The 20,377-nt window shown below is 40.4% G+C and overlaps 1 protein-coding gene across 4 annotated transcripts in view; it reads right to left on the minus strand.

Annotated features, from left to right (window-relative positions):
- Positions 1-20,377, minus strand: part of ENOX1 (ecto-NOX disulfide-thiol exchanger 1) — a 590,187-nt gene that overhangs the window by 290,293 nt on the left and 279,517 nt on the right. For all 4 annotated transcript variants that reach the window (XM_024755644.1, XM_024755643.1, XM_024755640.1 and 1 more), the window contains one exon: positions 5,768-5,911. The gene's annotated coding sequence lies outside the window, so the exon portion shown is untranslated. The remainder of the gene's footprint in view (positions 1-5,767; positions 5,912-20,377) is intronic.

Raw genomic sequence — 20,377 nt, forward strand, 5'->3', positions numbered from 1 at the left:
CAGAGAACGTGAACAGACATGTTTTTCAAAGAAGACATATAGATGGCAATGGACACATGAAAAAATGCTCAACATTACTAGTCATCAGGGACATGCAAATTAAAACCACAATGAGATATCGTCTCACACCTGTGAGAATGGTTATTATCAAAAAGACAACAAATAATAAGTGTTGGTGAGGATGTGGAGAAAAAGGAACCCTAGTCAACTGTTGGTGAGAATGTAAATTGGTACAGCCGCCATGGAAAATAGTATGGAGGCTCCTCAAAAAATTAACAAGAGAACTACCATACTATCCAGCAATTCCACCTCCGAGCATTATTCTGACAAAAACAAAAACAGTGATTTGAAGAGATATATGTACCCCTATGTTCAATGCAGCACTATTTACAACAGGCAAGATACGGAAGCAACCTAAGTGTCCATCAATAGATAAATGGATAAAGATGGGGTATACAACTCAGTCGTAAAAAAGAATGAAATCTTGCCATTTGTGACAACATGGATGGACCTAGAGGGTATTATGCTAAGTGAAATAAGTCAGACAGAGAAAGACAAATGCTGTATGGTTTCACGTATATGTGGAATCTAAAAACCAAAACAAATAAATGAACATAAAAGAACAGACTCATAGATACAGAATGGAACAAAGAGGTGGTTACCAGAGAGAAGGGGGATTGGGAGATGAGTGCAATAGTTGAGGGAGATTAAGAGGTACAAAATTCCAGTTACAAAAAACAATGAGTCACAGGGATGAAATGTAAAGTATGGGGGATACAGGTAGATATACTGTGATATCTTTGTATGGTGACAGATGATAACCAGACGTATCATAGTGATCATTTTGTCATGTACAGAAATACTGAATCACTATATTGCATACCTGGAACTAACATAGTGATGTAGGTCAATTATACCTCAATTTGTAAAAAATGTGTAAACACTGGGAAGAAATGCATAAAAATGCTAACAATGAAGGTTCTCTCAGGGGGGGTGTTATGGGTGATTTCGAATTTTTCCTTTATGTTTTTATGCATTTCTATTTGTCTGCAATGAACATGTATGTTTTGCTTATAAAGTTAGAAAGAAAACAATAAATGTCATCAAAAATGAAAATCTTAAAATAAAATATGGCAGTAGGTACATCTATTATTTTCTGTAGGCTTAAACTACTTCATAATAAAATTTAATATATTTTAAAATTTTGTTGTTTAAAAGAAGAATGCTGTAGAAATTTAGGCAATTAGAAGGAGCTAGTCCAGTAAGTCCAATTTTCTTACTTTTGAGCCCAGAATACACAAGGCTGATTATTTTCTGTTTTTAGCAAGAGGAACAATGGAGAGTTAATGTAGAAGAAGAAACTGTCCTTGATATGATGAATCATTGGCACTTTTGGCAAATGGATGGTCATTTCTAGAAAGAAGTGAATTATCTGAACATAATTATATTTAATCCTCTAGTTTTAAGAGTGTTTCAACTCACACACTATCCATGTAGGTTACTCTTTTTCTTCCTTACGGGGTGTGAATGTGAAGCTTTAGGGGCACAGTCAATGGATGCTACATTTTCACTGCTGCTAAAAATGTGTAATTAGAGTCTGGATTTTGAAATAACAATTTGCACACATAAAGTACTGACTAGCAGTGCAAGACCACAATTGACTTTTTATTTTTAAACTCCTCACAAAACTTCCTCTTGATTCAAAGTTGCCATCAGACATTTTCTAATGTAATTAGAAAGGAAGCCACAAACATCTTAACTTTGGATCATATGTAATTTTTAGAATTAATAGCAAGATCCGGAGAGCTCTGTTTGCTTGCTTTTAAATCAGAGTAGTAAATAAGTCTGAAACATTTCACTAGTGAGGCAAGACTCACTTGAGATATACTGTTAAACCTGAGGGGTGAAAATACATCACAGACACAAGTGGTATTACACAGCACATATTTTTCTGAAAACGCAGTCTCTGTGCATGAGGATTAGATATATACCCACAATAAGAGAGCATACTGGCCTATAATTTTCAACATTACATCCTTGTATTTTTTATTGTACGCTATTTTTCAACTGGTAGAGGAACATGGTCTCATAAAGCTAATATTTATTCTTCCATGTTTATAGAGCTAATAGAGCACTTCAGGAAATGAGAAACTCTGGGAAGTCACATATAACTTGGTGTCCCGTGCGCCAAAGAAGAGAGGACAGGAAAGTCACCATGTTTGAAAAATTGGGCTCAGGAACTCAGTTATAAAGCTTTAAATAATTAAACAACACAAGATAAGGGAGGCCTTTGATGTTATTTCTATCTCCATAAACGTAGTCTATTTATAGATGATAAATCTTATCATGTAGGATTCTTCATTTTACTAGAGAGCAAAGAAAAAGAGTCCTTTAGTTCAGTTCCCATGTGCAACTCTGTAGCTGCTGTGTGTATTTCGTGCAAGCTAAGGAGGAGAGTAACTGTAACAACCAAGATACCCCTACTTATAACTGTGTGGGTTTTTTTTGCTTTTTTTTCCGGTACGCGGGCCTCTCCCGTTGCGGAGCACAGGCTCCGGACGCGCAGGCTCAGCGGCCATGGCTCACGGGCCCAGCCGCTCCACGGCACGTGGGATCTTCCCGGACCGGGGCACGAACCCGTGTCCCCTGCATCGGCAGGCGGACTCTCAACCACTGCGCCACCAGGGGAGCCCTAACTGTGTCTTTAAATCATGAATTCTTCTCATTTTCTTATTAAGTCACCTCTGTACTAGGGAATTCAATGATTCCTTATGTTAAGTCCAAAGAAAATAGCAGTGAATGAGAATTTGTTTTTCTATGGAAAGATTGTGCCTGTATTACGGTAAATGTCTCAAGAGATCACACCCCTTAACAAAGCTTTTGTGGGAGAAATTTCCAGAAGCTGTTTCTATGTCCTTTCCTTTTTTTTTTTTTTTTTGCGGGACGCGCAGGCTCAGCGGCCATGGCTCACGGGCCCAGCCGCTCCACGGCACGTGGGATCTTCCCGGACCGGGGCACGAACCCGTGTCCCCTGCATCGGCAGGCGGACTCTCAACCACTGCGCCACCAGCGAAGCCCTGTCCTTTCCTTTTAATGGATAGCCTTACTTGAGATATTGGAAGAATCCAGAAAAATAAAAGGCATCAAGTCATTTCCTCATTCTCTGCAGACATGAAGAATGGGGGGCAGGAATGGGGGCAGCTGCCAAAAGATAAGTGAGGGACAAGGCAGAAATGTGGATGGAGGCTGGGTGAGGGATATCGGGGCTGATGCGAGAGAGAGTTTCAGCTGCAGTGAAGGGCCCTTTGAGCTACCCGCAAACTGATTCCTGAACTACCGAGGAAGCCTGTGACACGGAGCAGAGAGCTGACACTGGGGTGCATGATACAAAGCAAGTGAAAAACTACTCCTTTGCTACTGACCTGTTCTAGTCTTCCCTTGGACTTCAGATGCTCTACCCCCCCTTCCTTTCTCAGTGACTGAGCTGATGAGTCACTGAGGTCCTATTTCCTCTGGGGTCCGAGCCCTGTCTTTTCTGTAAGTCCCCAGAGCTGTCTACTCTCTCCTGTTTCCCTGCACTGAGTTCTGATGTTATCTTCTGAAAGTACTCTGTTCCTCCTCTCCATGTTCCCACATCAAACAACAGTGATCTCCCCTAAACACCAAACCAGAAATTCTGGTTCTCCAAAAGAGTATCCATATACACACGTTGGTGTGTTTCTAGACAGTTGAAAAGCCAGTGTAGACCCAGCATTGAAGAATGATAGGGGGGAAGAGAAGGGCACCCAGAGTTAAAAACTGGGGTCCAGGCCCAGCCCCACCATTTGCTCAACTCTGCCCATTTCAGCATGCTCAACTCTCACCGGCGACTCTCTGGTCTGGGCAATCCGGGTCCTCCTCTGCAGGGACAGGCAAAGGAGGTTTGAATTTGGTTATCACGTCAACTGGGGCCTGGGTGGCGGGGTGCTGCTGGTCTTTAGTTCCTTGAAGGCAGGGCTACTAACCTCTCTATTGATCAAATCCATGGGCTGATCTTGCATCACAGAGAAGTATCCCCCTGAAAATGTCAATAGCGGCCCCACTGAGAAACAACAATAGATGATTTTTCATGTTCCTGCAACCTGTCTGTATTCTCAAACTTAAGTGGAATGTAGAGAACTTAAGAGACTCAGAACAAAACTGTGGGGATCAATAAATTTGTGGACTGTACAATTTCACAGGAACGGTTCAGAAAAATGGGTTTCTCTCTCCTGAAGAGAAAAAGGATGACTTGAGACTTAAGTCTATGATGATACAGGGGGACTCTGACCAATATATTCTGTCTCCATAACAGAAGAGATAAAGTGCCATGCGAGGACGTCGGGAAACACTTAGGTTTTCTAGACAGTGAGGTTTCTAAGAAAGGAGAATCTATGTTAAGATTCAAAAGGAAAGTGGATACCTAGGTATAAAGGTCTGAAAACAAATAGTTTCTCATTGGTTTCGGACAGTTCAAGTGGGATCTTATTTGCAGACTAGGGAAGAACGTTTAGGTAACTTCTCAAGGCCTTTCTAGCACCTCTTTTCCCGTCAGACACTTGTTACATCTCTGCACACCATAACATCCTACCAAGCTGACAGACTGGAGAGTTAAAGATGGAGACACAACCTCCCATCCGTCCTCTCCCCCAATATGTATGTACCACATGCCTCACCCTTCAAAGTGAATCAATCACGGGGCCCAGCAATGAAGGGTGCGGTGGGAAAACTGGAATCTAGCCCAGCACTGCAGTGAAATCTACTTTGATTTCTCAGCAAGTTAAAAAAAAAACCCACAGTAGAGGGCCATTACAGGAGAAAACATTTGTCACCGTGGACAGAATAAAAGTCCAACCGAATGAAATAAAAGTCTGTGGGAAAAGACATGTCATTCTAGGGAAAGTACTCTGTTCCTTCTCCCTTGCTCTTCACTTAGTTTTTATCCACTCAGTGAGCCAAGCTTTATCTGCTCTCTTGCTCATTTTTCCATCTATGAAAGATGGGTGGATTAATTTCAGCCTTTAGGTAGGTCTTTGTCAGAAAGCACTTTCAGAATAAAAGTGGTTTACTTGGTACCATCTCAGAAGCAGAACACGCACTTCCAAAATAAAATGCTTGCTTTGCTAGCAAGCTCTGTCTTTAAGTGAGCAACAATACTGTTAGTGATTTTTCGAGTTGTTAACGCACACACATTAAACCACCACCACCATCCCCCTGTTCTATCCTCATCAATCATAGGGTGAGGACCCCTTGGCAGAGCTAGATGAAAACATCCTGGCTACTGAGGTTTTATAATTTGAAAAATGTCATAATGATAACACTAGTTGGTATTGACAAATGCAGTTTTGATTTTCAATGTTTCAAAATATAATTTATCAGCGAGGTCTTAGCTAATTGAAAGTACTTAACAAAATCTGATATATGTAGACACTCAATATAAATGTACTGGATCTGTTCAGTTAGAATTTATGAACACAGAAATAAAACTTGTTTTAAGCCAACCTGGGGGATATTTTATTTCTAATATCCTTGTAACATCCCACAGAGTATCTAACAGTAAGTATGAAAGGATCATATCAAATTTCTTCTCATTTATATCCATCTCCCAATGAAATCAAAGGATTACAATCTGTACATAACCTACTTCCACGGTCCTTATTGCAAGAGGGTATGACTATTACCCATTTAAAAAATATCCCTCAAAATTAATAATAACTTCAGTGAGACAAATGGAAAAATTAACACAAACCTTAAGACCTCCAGCAGATCAGAAGACAAATGTGTTCTTTGGGAACTTGACTGAAACAAGGTATTCACACAACTCTTTTAAACGGAAGCTGTTCACAAAGGAAGTCCCATGGAAGACACTGTAGCTCTGACATGCCAGATGCTCCTGGAAGGAGAAAAAAAGCACACCATTAGGATGTGTCCAAAGCACCATGACTGCCAGTACCAGCCACTGTGGTCAGAAAGTGCTGTAGTAGCACCTACCGCTATTATTAAGATAACAGTATTAATTGCTATTACTTTTGTACCCCCAGATCTTCTTACTCATAAATGACAGGGTGGATGGTAATCTTTCAGCATTGTGTTTAGAAACTTCTAAAGGCCACCAGTATTTTATAACTAAGCGAACTCTGCTTTTCCCCTTATTTAACCAGACAAGGGTTGAAGGACGGTGCTCAGGGTATGAGCATGAAGGCGGGAACACTACTTTTCACTGAGAACCCACCAGCTGTGAGGCACTGGGCACAGACCCTTTAATCTGAACGATGGCCCTGCAATTAGAGGGCACTGGCCCCATTTTCCAGATAAGAAAGCTAAGGCACAGATTCCTGAAGTCAGGTTTACAGCCCAGGCATCAAAGCCTAAAAGGCCTCAGGGCTGACTCTCCCCCTCATTTCACTCTGTGGCCTGTGTGATTTAGAAAAATATTTCACTTGGTGCAGCCACTGTGGAGAACAGTAAGAAGCTTCCTTCAAAAGCTACAAATAAAGTTACCATATGATCCAGCAATCCCACTCCTGGGCATGTATCCAGAAAATAAGGAAACTCTAATTCAAAAAGATACATGCATCCCAATGTTCATAGAAGCACTATTTACAAGAGCCAGGACATGGAAGCAACCTAAGTGTCCCTGGACAGATAAATGGATAAAAAGATGTGGCACATACATACTATGGAATATTACTCAGCCATATAAAAGAATGAAATAATGCCATTTGCAGCAACATGGATGGACCTAGAAATTATCATAAAAAGTGAAGTCAGTCGACAGAGAAAGACGAATATCATATGATATCATTTATATGTGGAATCTAAAACAAATGATACAAAAGAACTTATTTACAAAACAGAAATAGACTCACAGACATAGAAAACAAACCTATGGCTACCAAAGGGAGGGAAGGGATAAATTAGGAGTATGGGATCAACAGATACACACTACTGTACATAAAATAGATAAACAACAAGGACCTACACTATAGCACAGGGAATGACATTCAATATGTTGTAAAACTATAATGGAAAATAATCTGAAGAAGTATATATACAACTGAATCACTGCTCAACACCAGAAACTAACACATCTTTGTAAATCAACTACGCTTCAATAAAAAAAGAAAAATATTTCATAAACAGAAATATTATTGACAAGAGAACAGGTAATGCTGCATACTAAAGTAACTCACGTACTACTAAATAGATCAAGAAAATTCCTCTCCTCGTTTGCTTTAGTTTTATATCAGACATTGTCTTATTGAGTCAGGCCCCACAGAAATACAGATAGCCAACTTTAAGCAGTGCACTTCCTCTCCCACCTTCCTCCTTATGCGAAGAGAGCTCTTTGGAAACCCAGTGGTGCCCATGGGTTGTGGGGCAGGTTTGTGTGCTGTGTGACATCAAGGAGATAGCAATGCAAACGGTCCATCTTCCTCTGATGCCTCCATGTGACCCACAGTGCCTTCATCGTCCCAGTGAAAGAGAACATCACCTTTCCCTAAGGGGAATGGCATCCCTGATGCAACCAGGAATAGAGTCTGCATCTTCTGTGGATGTCTCTGAGTGACAGGACTGCATCTCCTCGTAGCTATATCCATCTTAACAGCTAAAGGGTGGCTGACAAGTCTCGGCAGGGCTCCATCTAGGTTTCCGTTCTTATTTTTAGTCAAAAATCTACATGTTTTGGGTTGTTCTATTGCCAACAGCTTACTCTCCACCAGCTGTCCCAGCACCCACTCTTACGGCATGTTTCAGGGTCACTGCCCACCAATCAATCACTTCAAAATTCCCCTCAACGTGCCAGCTTTTAATGCCATAGCCTTCTGTATGAGCCTTGGAACTTCTAGGTCATAACCACACTATACTTGGGAAGCTCCTTGGAAAGGCTAGAGAAGGATAAAGCAGGAAGGTCACATGTAACTTTTAAAAAATTTTATTTTAATTTAGGCAACAAAAGCTTAAGGCATGAATAAAGAAACAAGGAAGAACAACTGATAGAGTTTTCAGAGCTCTGCAGAACTGGAGCCTAGGATTATTACGTGGGGAAAGAAAAAAAAGAGAACAGAGCCAAACAGAGCCAGTTTATCTTTGCATAAAAGAAGGAAGAAGAGTTTGACAAAGAACAGGGAATGAAAATATCTGGACCATGGACTCTAACCTAAATGACGGGAATACAAAATGAATAGAAACTCTTCTTAAAGTCTCACATACTAGCTTTCTGATTTCCTCACATCCCTTAAAAACAAAGTTTCAGGTGGTATGCCTAAATGTTTACCCTGTTTCCCATAAAACCTCGACGGTAATTTCCAAACATTCACTCAACCACTATTTACTGTACACTTCTTCTTTGCATACTTCTTTTATTCTTTAAATTTTTATTGAAATATAGTTGATTTATAATGTGTTAGTTTCAGATATATAGCAACATGATTCAATTATACATATATGTATATAAATATATATATTCTTTTTTACATTCTCTTCCCTTATAGGTTATTACAAGATATTGAGTATAGTTCCCTGTGCTATACAGTGGGTCCTTGTTAGTTATCTATTTTATATATAGTAGTGTATGTTTTTGTTTTTGTTTTTTTTACGGTATGTGGGCCTCTCACTGTTGTGGCCTCTCCCGTTGCCCGGACACGCAGGCTCAGCGGCCATGGCTCACGGGCCCAGCCGCTCCGCGGCATGTGGGATCTTCCCGAACCGGGGCACGAACCCGTGTCCCCTGCATCGGCAGGCGGACTCTCAACCACTGCGCCACCAGGGAAGCCCAGGAGTGTATGTATTTTAATCCTAAACTCCTAATTTATCCCTCTCCCCCTTTCCTCTCTGGTAACCATAAATTTGTTTTCTATGTCTGTGAGTCTATTTCTGTTTTAAAAATAAGTTCATTTGTATCCTTTTTTTAGATTCCACATATAAGTGATATCATATGATATTTGTCTTTCTCTAAGCCAGACAGAGAAAGACAAATATCATAGTTCATACTTCTGAGTCAGTCAGTATGTCAGAAAATTCCAGGAACACTGATAAAAGCAAGATAGCCTTTCCCTCAAGCATGTTACTGCTTCGGAAGCGGATGCAACTTGGACATCGAAAATTATGAGAAGGTGGTACTAATACGTGTTTGAAAGAATGGGGTCTGGACCAGACTGCCTAGGGTTGTTCTTCATCACTAACTAGCTGTATGATCTTGGGCAAGATATTTAAACTCTTTAACCTTGGCTTCCTCATCTGCAAAATACAGAAATGATATACTTCCCACGTAGGCTGCTGTGAGCATTAAGTAAGATAACCCATACAAACTGCTTGGCACAATAAGGGGTGCATGGTAAGAACTCATCAATTGTTAGGAAGAAGTGGTAGTGCCGTTATAGAACACAGCGTGATGACGTCAGTGAGGGAGAAAGTGCTCTGAAACTTTGAAAGGGCTGGCGATCCTCCTTCTCAGGAATGAGGGGAATCTAGGCTTCAGTAAGGAAGGTAGCATTCAAGATCAACCATAACTAAACACACACAAATAATTAGGCTTTCACAGAAATCCTCTAATGATAATTGAAAAGCTAGAAAATGAGCTACTTTAGAAAAAAAATAGGGCCATGAAATTAGACGTTATTTTCCAGGATTTGGTGTGAAAGTAGATATCTACCGTAATGACATAGCCAGGGAACGATACAAAGAAGAAAATCTATGTATTGCTACCAAGAAAGATACAATATCCCACTGGGTCCTGTTCTATTCAACTGTAATCCAAAATGACACCAGGGCTTTTTAGTGGAATTGGCAAGCTCTGGGCACACCATTTTTAAACTTAGCCTCAAATTTAAGTCACAGGGCTTGTGACTCAAATCTCCAACGTGACCTTTACAGGGTATTGTTCAAGGAAACATGCCTGTCACTGCTCAGAGAAACTATACACCCTTTTATCCTGGAAAGTATGATGAAAAGATGCACTATGTTGTTATAAGCACAGAGCCACAAAAGGATTCCAGCTTTGATTCTCCACAAGCAATGAAAACAAAGACTCTATTTGATTTTGTATCATCCATGTAGAAATGCTGTCTTATCACGTTAATGAGCATTCCTATTTCCCCCATATTCTGGACTTTATTTGATTCAAAAGAAGCTTGGCAGGAATCTCATCATTTATGGATTTAAAATATAATGCCTCTGACTAAATCCCTCTTTCAAGGGCTTACTGAGCCACGCTACTTGTCTTTGTCAGACCCATAGGATATTGTACTGAACAGTAGAGCTAAAAGCACACAGTGACTTGAATTCTCTCACCCCTTCTCTGCTTCCCAGCCCCGGGAGGTCTGCTTAAAGAGAGGGACCTTGCAAAAGACGTGGTGTCATCATTCCTTTCTCACCCTTCTTTATCCCTTCCACTGAATTAGGAAATCCTGTCAACTCCTCTTCCCATTCATCCATCTCATGACATCACATTTCATGTACTACCATACGCTTTTTGCTGGTGTTCCTTCTTGTAGCTCATCCTACAAACAGTCAAAAGATTCGGCATCTTGTTTGACTGGTCGATGGTGGTGAGAAATAAATATCAGAATAAAAAAAATGAAAGAATGAATGCATAAACGAACTATTTTTTAAAATGTAACTCTAATTATATTCATCCACTACTCAAGAACTTACCGCGGCTCCCTATTTTCTTAAGGATCAGATCTACATCCTCATTAGGAACACGTGTTCCCACCACCCTCTCTAACCTTAAAACAGACTATTTATGACCCAAACCCTTGGGTCAATTAGAAAGTTTGCTCGTTACATTCTAGTGAATCTCAACTAAGGATGCCCCAGGTCAACTAAATTGGAATCACCAGAGGAAAATCCTCACTATATGCATTTTAAAAATGCTCCACAGGTGATTCAGATGTACATCACTTGTTAGGAACTGCTGCTGTGTCTCCTCCTCTAGGTGTATGAACCCACCGAGCATAGCACGTGGAAGCCTCACCTTTTCTTTTAATACATTTATTTATTTATTTATTTTTGGCTGCACTGGGTCTTTGTTGTCGCGCACGGGCTTCTCACTGCGGTGGCTTCTCTTGTTGCGGAGCACCGGCTCTAGGCACACGGGCTTCAGTAGTCGTGGCTCGCGGGCTCTAGAGCGCAGGCTCAGTAGTTGTGGCATGCAGGCTTAGTTGCTCTGGGGCATGTGGGGGAAGCCTCACCTTTTCAGTGAATCTTCCTAGGCCATAACAATATTCCATCCCTTCTCTAGTTTCTCATCATAGAGTTAAAACATTTCAAACTAGAAAGGATCTTCCATTGATTCTCTTGATTGACTCTGTACTAGTATTCACACCCTTGTGTAACCCCCTCTCCTTCCCCACCTTGAGTGTGGGCTACACCTAGTGCCTTCTGATGAACAGAGTATGGCAGAAGGGATGGGAAGTGACCTCTCTCTTGCCCTGACTCTAACGATGCCAGCTGCCATGTTGTGAAGTGCTCTATGGAGAGGACCATTTGGCAAGGGACTGAGGCCCTCAGTCCACCCACCCGTCAGCAACTGAACCCTGCCAACAGCCACTGAGGGAACGTGGAAATGGATGCTGCCCCAGTTGAGAGGGGTGAACTTCAGATCCTGCCCCATTTGTAATAACTGTGAGTCTGGCCAACACCTTGATTGAAGCCTTGTGAGAGACCATGAGCTGGAAGGACCCCTCTAAGCCATGGCCAGATTCCTGACTGTGATGGTTAATATTATGTGTCAATTTGGCTAGGCCACAGTACCCAGATATTTGGTCAGACACCAGTCAGATGTTGCTATGAAAGTATTTTTTAGATGAAATTAAGATTTAAATCAGTAGACACTGAGTAAAGCACATTATCCTGTGTAATACTGGTGGGTCTCATCCAGTCAGATGAGGGCCTTAAAAGAAAACAAGCTGAGATCTCCCAAGAAAGAGGCACTATGCCTGCAGACTGCCTCTGGACTTGAGCTGAAACATGAACACTTTCTTGGATCTCCAGCCTGCCCTACAGAGTTTGGACTTGCCAGCCCCCATAATCACGTGAGCTAATTCTTTGAAATAAAGTTCTCTGTAAAATAGATGGGTAAAGATATATACCTGTACATCTCCCTATATTTGTGTTTATATACATTTGCGTGTATAGATATATACACCACACACACACACACACACACACACACACACACGCACCCTGTTCTGTTTCTCTGGGGAATCTGCTAAGTTTCAGGGTAATTTGTTAACCAGCAATACATAGCTAATATGAGACTCCTCCCCCTCCACAGCACTATATCTCCCTATATTTGTGTATATATATATTTGCGTGTATAGACATATACACCACACACACACACACACACACACACACACCCTGTTCTGTTTCTCTGGGGAATCTGCTAAGTTTCAGGGTAATTTGTTAACCAGCAATACATAGCTAATATGAGACTCCTCCCCCTCCACAGCACTTACTTTTTAAATTCCTCTCTAATTAGGGCCTTCAAGCTCTGTCAAGGTAGGCACCATGTTCACCATGCTTGCAACCCAACCTACAGCTCCCAGTACTGTGCCTGGTATATGGCAGGTGCCCAATACATATTTGTTAAATAAGCTAGTCAGTGATAAAGCTTTGGCAGCAGTGTCTTCCTATAACCAAAAAATAAATAAAAACAAAAAAACCAAACACAAAACAAAACAAAAAACAATGGAACAATTCCCCAACTAAGGTTCTTGCTGTCTACAAGTACAGGTATCTTCACAAGAGGTACAGATCAGAGTGAAATTTTTAAGGTGACACATATATCCCTTTACTAGTGAGCAAAAAAGTAAAGATGAGGAGAACTGAGACCCATTTGGAGACTGGAGTGGAGATTTTATGGAGCTGGAGAATAAGACTAGAGTGTGAATTCCAGAAAAACACATGTGAAGTTTTGGTGACTGGCTTAGAGCTATTGGAAGTGTTTTCGTTTCAGGTGGATGTTGACTAGGAGTGTGTTTTTGAAGATAAATGTGGCATCAGTGTTCAGAATAAGAAAAAAAAAAAGGAGAGGACTACTGCTAACAGAGAATTAGAGAGACAGGCGTGAAAATATAAAGGAAGGCCCAGATGGAAGAAAAAGCAGAGAATACAGGAAATTCCGTGAATTAGACGGAATTCATGATAAAAGAGAAGAAACAGTCAAAGATTATAAGAAAATTTTAAGCCTGGGTTTGGCAAAAATTGTAAGAACACTGACAGAATGTGGAAATTCAAGGGGGGGGAAACTGCTGTGTGTCTCCATGCCCAGGAGAGTAGAAAGCAATAATCAAAGCGGCTTTAAGATTTAGAAAAGTCACATTCCTTCCTATGATTATGAATATTGAAAACTCAAGGTCTGATAAATCCTCAAAGATCAGTACGGAATATCAAAGACTACGTCCTCAATTTTTTCAACTGGGATGTAATTTACATACAGTACAATACACAGATTTTAAGTGTACATTTCAGTGAGCTCTGTCAAATGTAACCAACACAATAGTTAAGATAAAGAGCATTTTCATCACTCCAGAAAGCTCCTTTCCAGTCAAGCCCTTCCAAATGAGGAGTTCTGGTTTCTATCACCATTGATATCTTTGCCTATACTTGAACTTCATATATATAGAATCATACATTCTAAGTTACTTTTTGTCTGGCTTCCTTTGCACAACACAGTGATTATGTATTATTAATTTTGTATCCTGCAACTATCATTCTTTTTCTATATCACTGCATTCTATCCCTAATTGTGGGTTAAATATTTTTGTGTCCGTGGTCATGACAGATATCAGTGTGTATTTCTTTAATAGTGTCCTCATCAGAACTTGGTATTAAAGTAGTACAGATCTCAGAAAATGACTTAGGAGGTGTACTACTCTATTTTCTGTATTTACCTAAGATTAATATTATTTCTTCCTCAAATATTTGAAGGAATTCATCAGTAATACCATCTGGATCTGGAGGGTTTTTTCTTTTTTTTTGGTTGTTGCTGTGGGAGTGTTCAAGTCAATCAATTAATTCAACAAATACAGAGCTAGTCTTATTTTCTATTTCTTCTTGTAACAGTTTTAGTTGATCTTTGTCTTACTAAACAAGAAATTCTGTCAACTTCACCTAAGATGCTTTTGTCTCTTACTACTTCTCACACCCTGAAATAACAGTTCCTGCACTTATTTTTTTCCTTTCCACTTCACTTGACTAAACTAGATCCACCTCTCTAGGTTTCCTTTCTTGATATATTCAGATTAATGTTATTTTTTTCCTCTTCTGTGAGCTTCTCCAGTCCTTACTAATTTAATCTTGTACTGCCTTGTATTTTCCATTATCTTTCATTAGTTTATTTTACCTCTGAAAATAGATTATAGAATTCTTGAAAGCAGAAATTATACCTCAAACTTCATTGTTCCCCATAGCAACTGGCATACTCATTGAACATTAAATAAATATTTATGAGATTACTGATTTTTCCACTCTGTGGGTTAGTTTAAACATCTACTGTGGATGAGTTTGGAGCACCTTATATAGTGCCAGGAAGCATGGAGTGTTAAAAAATAATGATAGTGGGCTTCCCTGGTGGCGCAGTAGTTGAGAGTCCGCCTGGCCGATGCAGGGGACACGGGTTCATGCCCCGGTCCGGGAAGATCCCACGTGCCACGGAGCGGCTGGGCCCATGAGCCATGGCCCCTGAGCCTGCGCGTCCGGAGCCTATGCTCCGCAAGGGGAAAGGCCACAACAGTGAGAGGCCCGCGTACCGCAAAAAATAAATAAAAAAATAAATAATGATAGAAACAACAAACTAATATTGGGCATGTCAAAAGGCACAGACGCCAACCTGAAAGAACTTCCAATGGCCAAAACTGGAAAAATTTGAGAAACAAAACAAATAATTATAGTACCAGACCATATAACCCAAAGGAAAAAAAATAGTATGAGTTCAGAATCCTATAAATGATGATTGAATAAATAAATAAATAAATGGGAGAGAAGAGACTAGTCTTCCTTACAGACTAGGTAGAAAATGCAGAGGGTATGTACGCTTCAGCAGTACATGGGATTAAAGTGAGAAAGATGAAGACGTGGATCCCAGGAAGATTAATGGAAGACAAGATGCCTAGATAACAGTTGCTCCAGTCTGGGACAGCAGGAAGTATCTAGGAAAAGGGAGTATTGCAAAGAAGCTGAAAGTACTTAAGGATGCCATAAAGACAGATTATGGAAAGAAAACTAAAAACAAATAGAAACTCTAGGAAAAACAAATAGCTACAAAAAATAAGGCAATGTAATCACAGTACACTACTTTGGTCAGCAGTGAATAATAATGCTTACATACTCATAATAATTTTTTGTTGAGGTTTTTAACCTTTAGAGTCAATCTACTGACAAAATGCTGAAGTCTTAATATGATTAAAAAGAGAATATAAATGATACCAACCTTAGTAGTGTAAAATTAAAAGCACAAGTGAGCAAAACTAGAAAATATTAAAGGGAGAAGTTACGGAAAGGGTAATAATCTCATCTTATAAGGTAAGAATTCATTAGATACTGCCTGTAGTTAATAAGATAGAAATATAGGAATAAATATATTATTTAAAAATATGTAGGTAACAAAAGAAGAACTAAAAATGGTAGTATAGGGCTTCCCTGGTGGCACAGTGGCTGGGAGTCCGCCTGCCGATGCAGGGGACGCGGGTTCGTGCCCCGGTCTGGGAAGATCCCACATGCCGCGGAGCGGCTGGGCCCGTGAGCCATGGCCGCTGGGCCTGCGCGTCTGGAGCCTGTGCTCCGCAGCCGGAGGGGCCGCAGCAGTGGGAGGCCCGCTTACTGCAAAAAAAAAAAAAAAAAAAAAAAAGATACTATATTGAGAGTGGGACAGTAGTAGTACAAATAATCTAGATCCTTATTTATCATAATAGTAAGTCAATATATTAATATCTAAATTTGACAAATCAACAAATGGTGATTATACACGTACACAAACACACATGATACAGCCAATATCACAAATATATTTAGAGCTACAGCAGCAAAAGTATAAACAGAGAAACATACAAAAGAATTATAAGCTTTTCTGTGTGCTGGGGGTGAGGTCCATTTCATCATAGGCCTACTGTATCTTTCAATTTTTAAAAGTATATATATATGTATGTATATGTATATATATATGCATCTTATTGATAAAATTAAATATTTTTGAAATATTAAACATTTTGAATGTGAAACATTTATTAACATTTAAAAAAATCTATCTGGAAATCATCCCATTAGACTATGCTTCATAGTGTACCCCTTAGCGTTTAAATAATGGTATTTTAGAAATTAAAATAGTCCATTTTAAAGTCTCAAATAGAAATGTCTTCTACAAATCCTATCTTATGGCAGGCCGTATCACAGAACTATTTCAGAATACAGGACAAAATAGCCTACTTTAGGGACATTAGGTTTTGATGAAATTAAAAAACTGTGGTTAAAATATTTATGAAAGATATATGAGGTGGGTAAAGGCCTGTCCTTCATGACTCTTCATGATGGCATCTGACACATATCAGAGAAAAAGGGGCACCTTGGTCTCTCATTCACTAATACAACAATGAAAAACTCCTTAAACTGGAGCCATCCTGAAATACCCTGAGTCTGTCATTTATCCCCTCTGTGATTGCCAACATATGAAATGACAGTGTCCATCAGAATCAGGGTTTGTGAACTACATCCCTGACATTCATTTCTAGGTGACAATACCTCCACTATCAAACATGATAAAGCTCAAAAGACTTCCGGCATAGTAGAACACCACAGAATTCATGCCACTTGAAATCTGGGATGTACCTGATGTGGCATGGATTTGAAATTTCTGGATATAATAAACTACTCTGTGATACAGATTTGGAAAAAGTAAAAATGAAGTGAAAAACTTTAAAAGGAGACAAATGTCAAAATATGAAAGACTGTAGAGTCTGTGGATGGTATTCTCATTCATCTTCAAATTTCCTTTGCTCCATGTCCAAACATTTCAAATAAAGAATTTTTCCAGTATCGTTTGATACAGGCAAACATCTGAAATTCAACAGCAGACTTTAAATAATTCCCATCTTGTAGGAGCTTTAAAAATGAATGCTGGCTTGCTTTTCCTAAAGAAAAAAATTTGCAGGCTTCTTTTTCCCCCTTCCTGAATGAGAATTTTCCAGCTGCTGCTAAGCTTCCAGACATATGTTCTCAGGGTTGGAGAGTCCTACCACATGTATATTCTTTTTTAGCAAAAATTAGGGCTCGGAAAGGTTGACAAGTAGTAATGGACTTCAGATATCCGTTGGAAGTCTTTATGGGAAGAGTTTATCTGTGTGTGTGTGTGTGTGTGTATACATATACATATACATCTAGAAGAGGGAAGTCACCAAAATGTTTCTGCAATGGAATAACAACCAAAAAAGTAAATAATATATAAATGTTATAAGATCCCCTTCCTATGAATGAAATCAGAGCTTAAAGAGCCTTGAGATCATGGCATGTGAATTTTCACCAGCCTTCTAGAATCAGGAAAGAACAAGATGTTGCCACCCTGCCTGCCTGCACTGCCTTTCTGAAGCATTCACATGTAGCAATGGTTGTTACTAACATTCTAATTACTACGCAGTCCTTTTAAGTAGATAAGTTCTAGGAGAGCGAGTTCCATGTCTAATTTACTACGGTATCCCATCTTCTGGAAGAGGACATCTTCTGGTATCCCACCTTCTGGAAGAGGACATATAACAGGTATTTTGTAAATTCTGTGCATTAATAACAACCTTCGAATTTTACTGTCTTTACAGAGAAAGGAGCAAGTCGAAGTGAAAATGCTTTGCAAATTCTCAAACACGCTAAGATACCAGTGATAGCTGGTGCTACTCTGCGTACTCCAATCCCCTGCTGGGGACAGCTCCTAGGGGCTCTGACAAAGCCATTCCCCGCACTTTGAATTGTAATACTGGGCTATAAAAATATGTGCACCTACAGAGGTGAGAGACAGAATCATGCAGTTGTTTGGAGTACAAACTCTGGAACCAGGCTGCCTGGGTTCAAATTCCACCTCTGCAACTGACTTACTGGCTGTATGACCTTGAGCGAGTTATTTCACCTCTCTATACTTTGTTGGCTTATCTGTCTGTTGGGAGATAATAGTACCTACCTTACATGGCTGTTGTGAGAATTAAGTGGGTTACTTTACATAACTCATTGAAAAAGGGCCTGGCACACAGAAAGCCTTAAGTAGTGTTGCTGGTGCTTATGTTACTATTCCTATTACTGGGTTTCGCCAAAAAGTTCGTTCGGGTTTTTCCATAACATGAAAAACCCCGAACGAACTTTTTTGGCCAACCCAATACTACAGGGAAGTGGAAAAAATATGAGGAAATTAGGTCATGTCCATACTGTGATTTTTAAAAAATTTTCTACCAGTGCCATACAAGGATAGAGTTTATATTCCTGAATTCCTCTAAATATTCAACTCGATGCCCTATTCCACATATTTAGCTCCTTAAAGAGCCCAGTGGAACTACAGCTTAGTAAGGTATATGTGTTGGATAAAACATGGATATTAGTTGAGGCACTTAAATCATGGAGGCAGCTTCGGGATCTCTGTTCACCCTGGGCGTGTTTTTCAAAGCACATGGCTGAACGTGTTTTCTCTTTCATGAAGGCCTTTTAAAATGATGTGGACAAGACAAGCTTCTTTACACATAAAACTATTTTAATTTTCATTGAGATTTGCTTTAGGAATGTTCTTAGTGTTGGTAAGCCGACACATTATCTGACAGCAATTTCATTCAGAATAGTTTAGCTTATGATTATCGTACACGTGATGGAGTTTGTGCGGTTATATTTACATTGACTCTTCGCTCCATTAGTACTGAAATCCAGATGTCACTTTACTTCAATGCAAACGTATCAGATTGACCTGAATTTTTCCAGAGACTTAAAAGGAAAATCCCAAACGAAACAACACGCCACTTCTGAATCACGCTGTGCTGTGAGCAAGACCCTTCAGTTAAAACTTACTAAAATTAGGTCAAGGGGTTCTCTTGGGGGGGAAGAAAAGTGGTTTGCCAAAGAAATTCTCAAATTCCAAAATAAAGCATAAAGCAATATGCCATTTCACTGATTCTTATTTATGCTTTTATAGTGCTTTGGGAAATGTCAGACCATTGGTCTGCATCATTTCATCTCCCTGGAGGGGAAAGAACTGTCACCAGCAGCTGCTGCTTCCTGCTATAATAATCCTGCAGGTCTGTTCTAAGAGATCCCCAGAAATTTCCTTCCCACGGGTGACCATGCTAGTACCCTAGTGTAAAGCTTAGAACTGTGTGTGTGTCTGTGTGAGTGTGATTTATCTATTTATTTGTACTTTTATAAGATCAGGGTGAGCTTTTCTATTACTAGGAGGTCCAAAGATGGCTACTCAGATTTAAACCACTGCAAACAGTTACTTAAAAATCTTTCTAGCAACTAACTGCTGAACAATCATCGACAGGAAGACACTGGAACTCAGCAAAAAAGACACCCCACATCCACAGACAAAGGAGAAGCCGCAGTGAGATGGTAGTAGCGGCACAATCACAGTAAAATCAAATCCCATAACTGCTGGGTGGGTGACTCACAAACTGGAGAACACTTAGACCACAGAAGTCCACCCACTGGGGTGAAGGTTCTGAGGCCCACGTCAGGCTTCCCAACCTGGAGGTCCAGCAACGGGAGGAGGAATTCCTGGAGAATCAGACTTTGAAGGTTAGTGGGAATTGATTGCAGGACTTTGACAGGACTGGGGGAAACACAGACTCCACTCTTGGAGGGCACACACAAAGTAGTGTGCCCACCAAGACCCAGGTGGAAGGAGCAGTGACCCCATAGGAGACTGAACCAGACCTACCTGCTAGTATTGCAGGGACTCCGGCAGAAGCAGGGGGAAGACGTGGCTATCACAGGGACAAGGACACTCGCAGCAGAAGTTCTGGGAAGTACTGCTTGGCGTGAGCCCTCCAAGAGTCTGCCATTAGCCACACCAAAGAGCCCGGGGAAGGCTCCAGTGTTGGGTCGCCTCAGGCTAAACAACCAACAGGGAGGGAACCCAGCCCCACCCATCAGCAGACAGTGGATTAAAGTTTTACTGAGCTCTGCCCACCAGAGCAACAGCCAGCTCTACCCACCGCCAGTCCCTCCCATCAGGAAACTTACACAAGCCTCTTAGATAGCCTAATCCACCAGAGGGCAGAGAGCAGAAGCAAGAAGAACTACAATCCTGCAGCCTGTGGAACAAAAATCACATTCACAGAAAGACAGACAAGATGAAAAGGCAGAGGGCTATGTACCAGATGAAGGAACAAGA

The sequence above is a fragment of the Neophocaena asiaeorientalis genome, unplaced genomic scaffold, assembly GCF_003031525.2.
Source record: "Neophocaena asiaeorientalis asiaeorientalis breed wild unplaced genomic scaffold, Neophocaena_asiaeorientalis_V1.1 scaffold59, whole genome shotgun sequence".
NCBI lineage: Eukaryota > Metazoa > Chordata > Mammalia > Artiodactyla > Phocoenidae > Neophocaena > Neophocaena asiaeorientalis.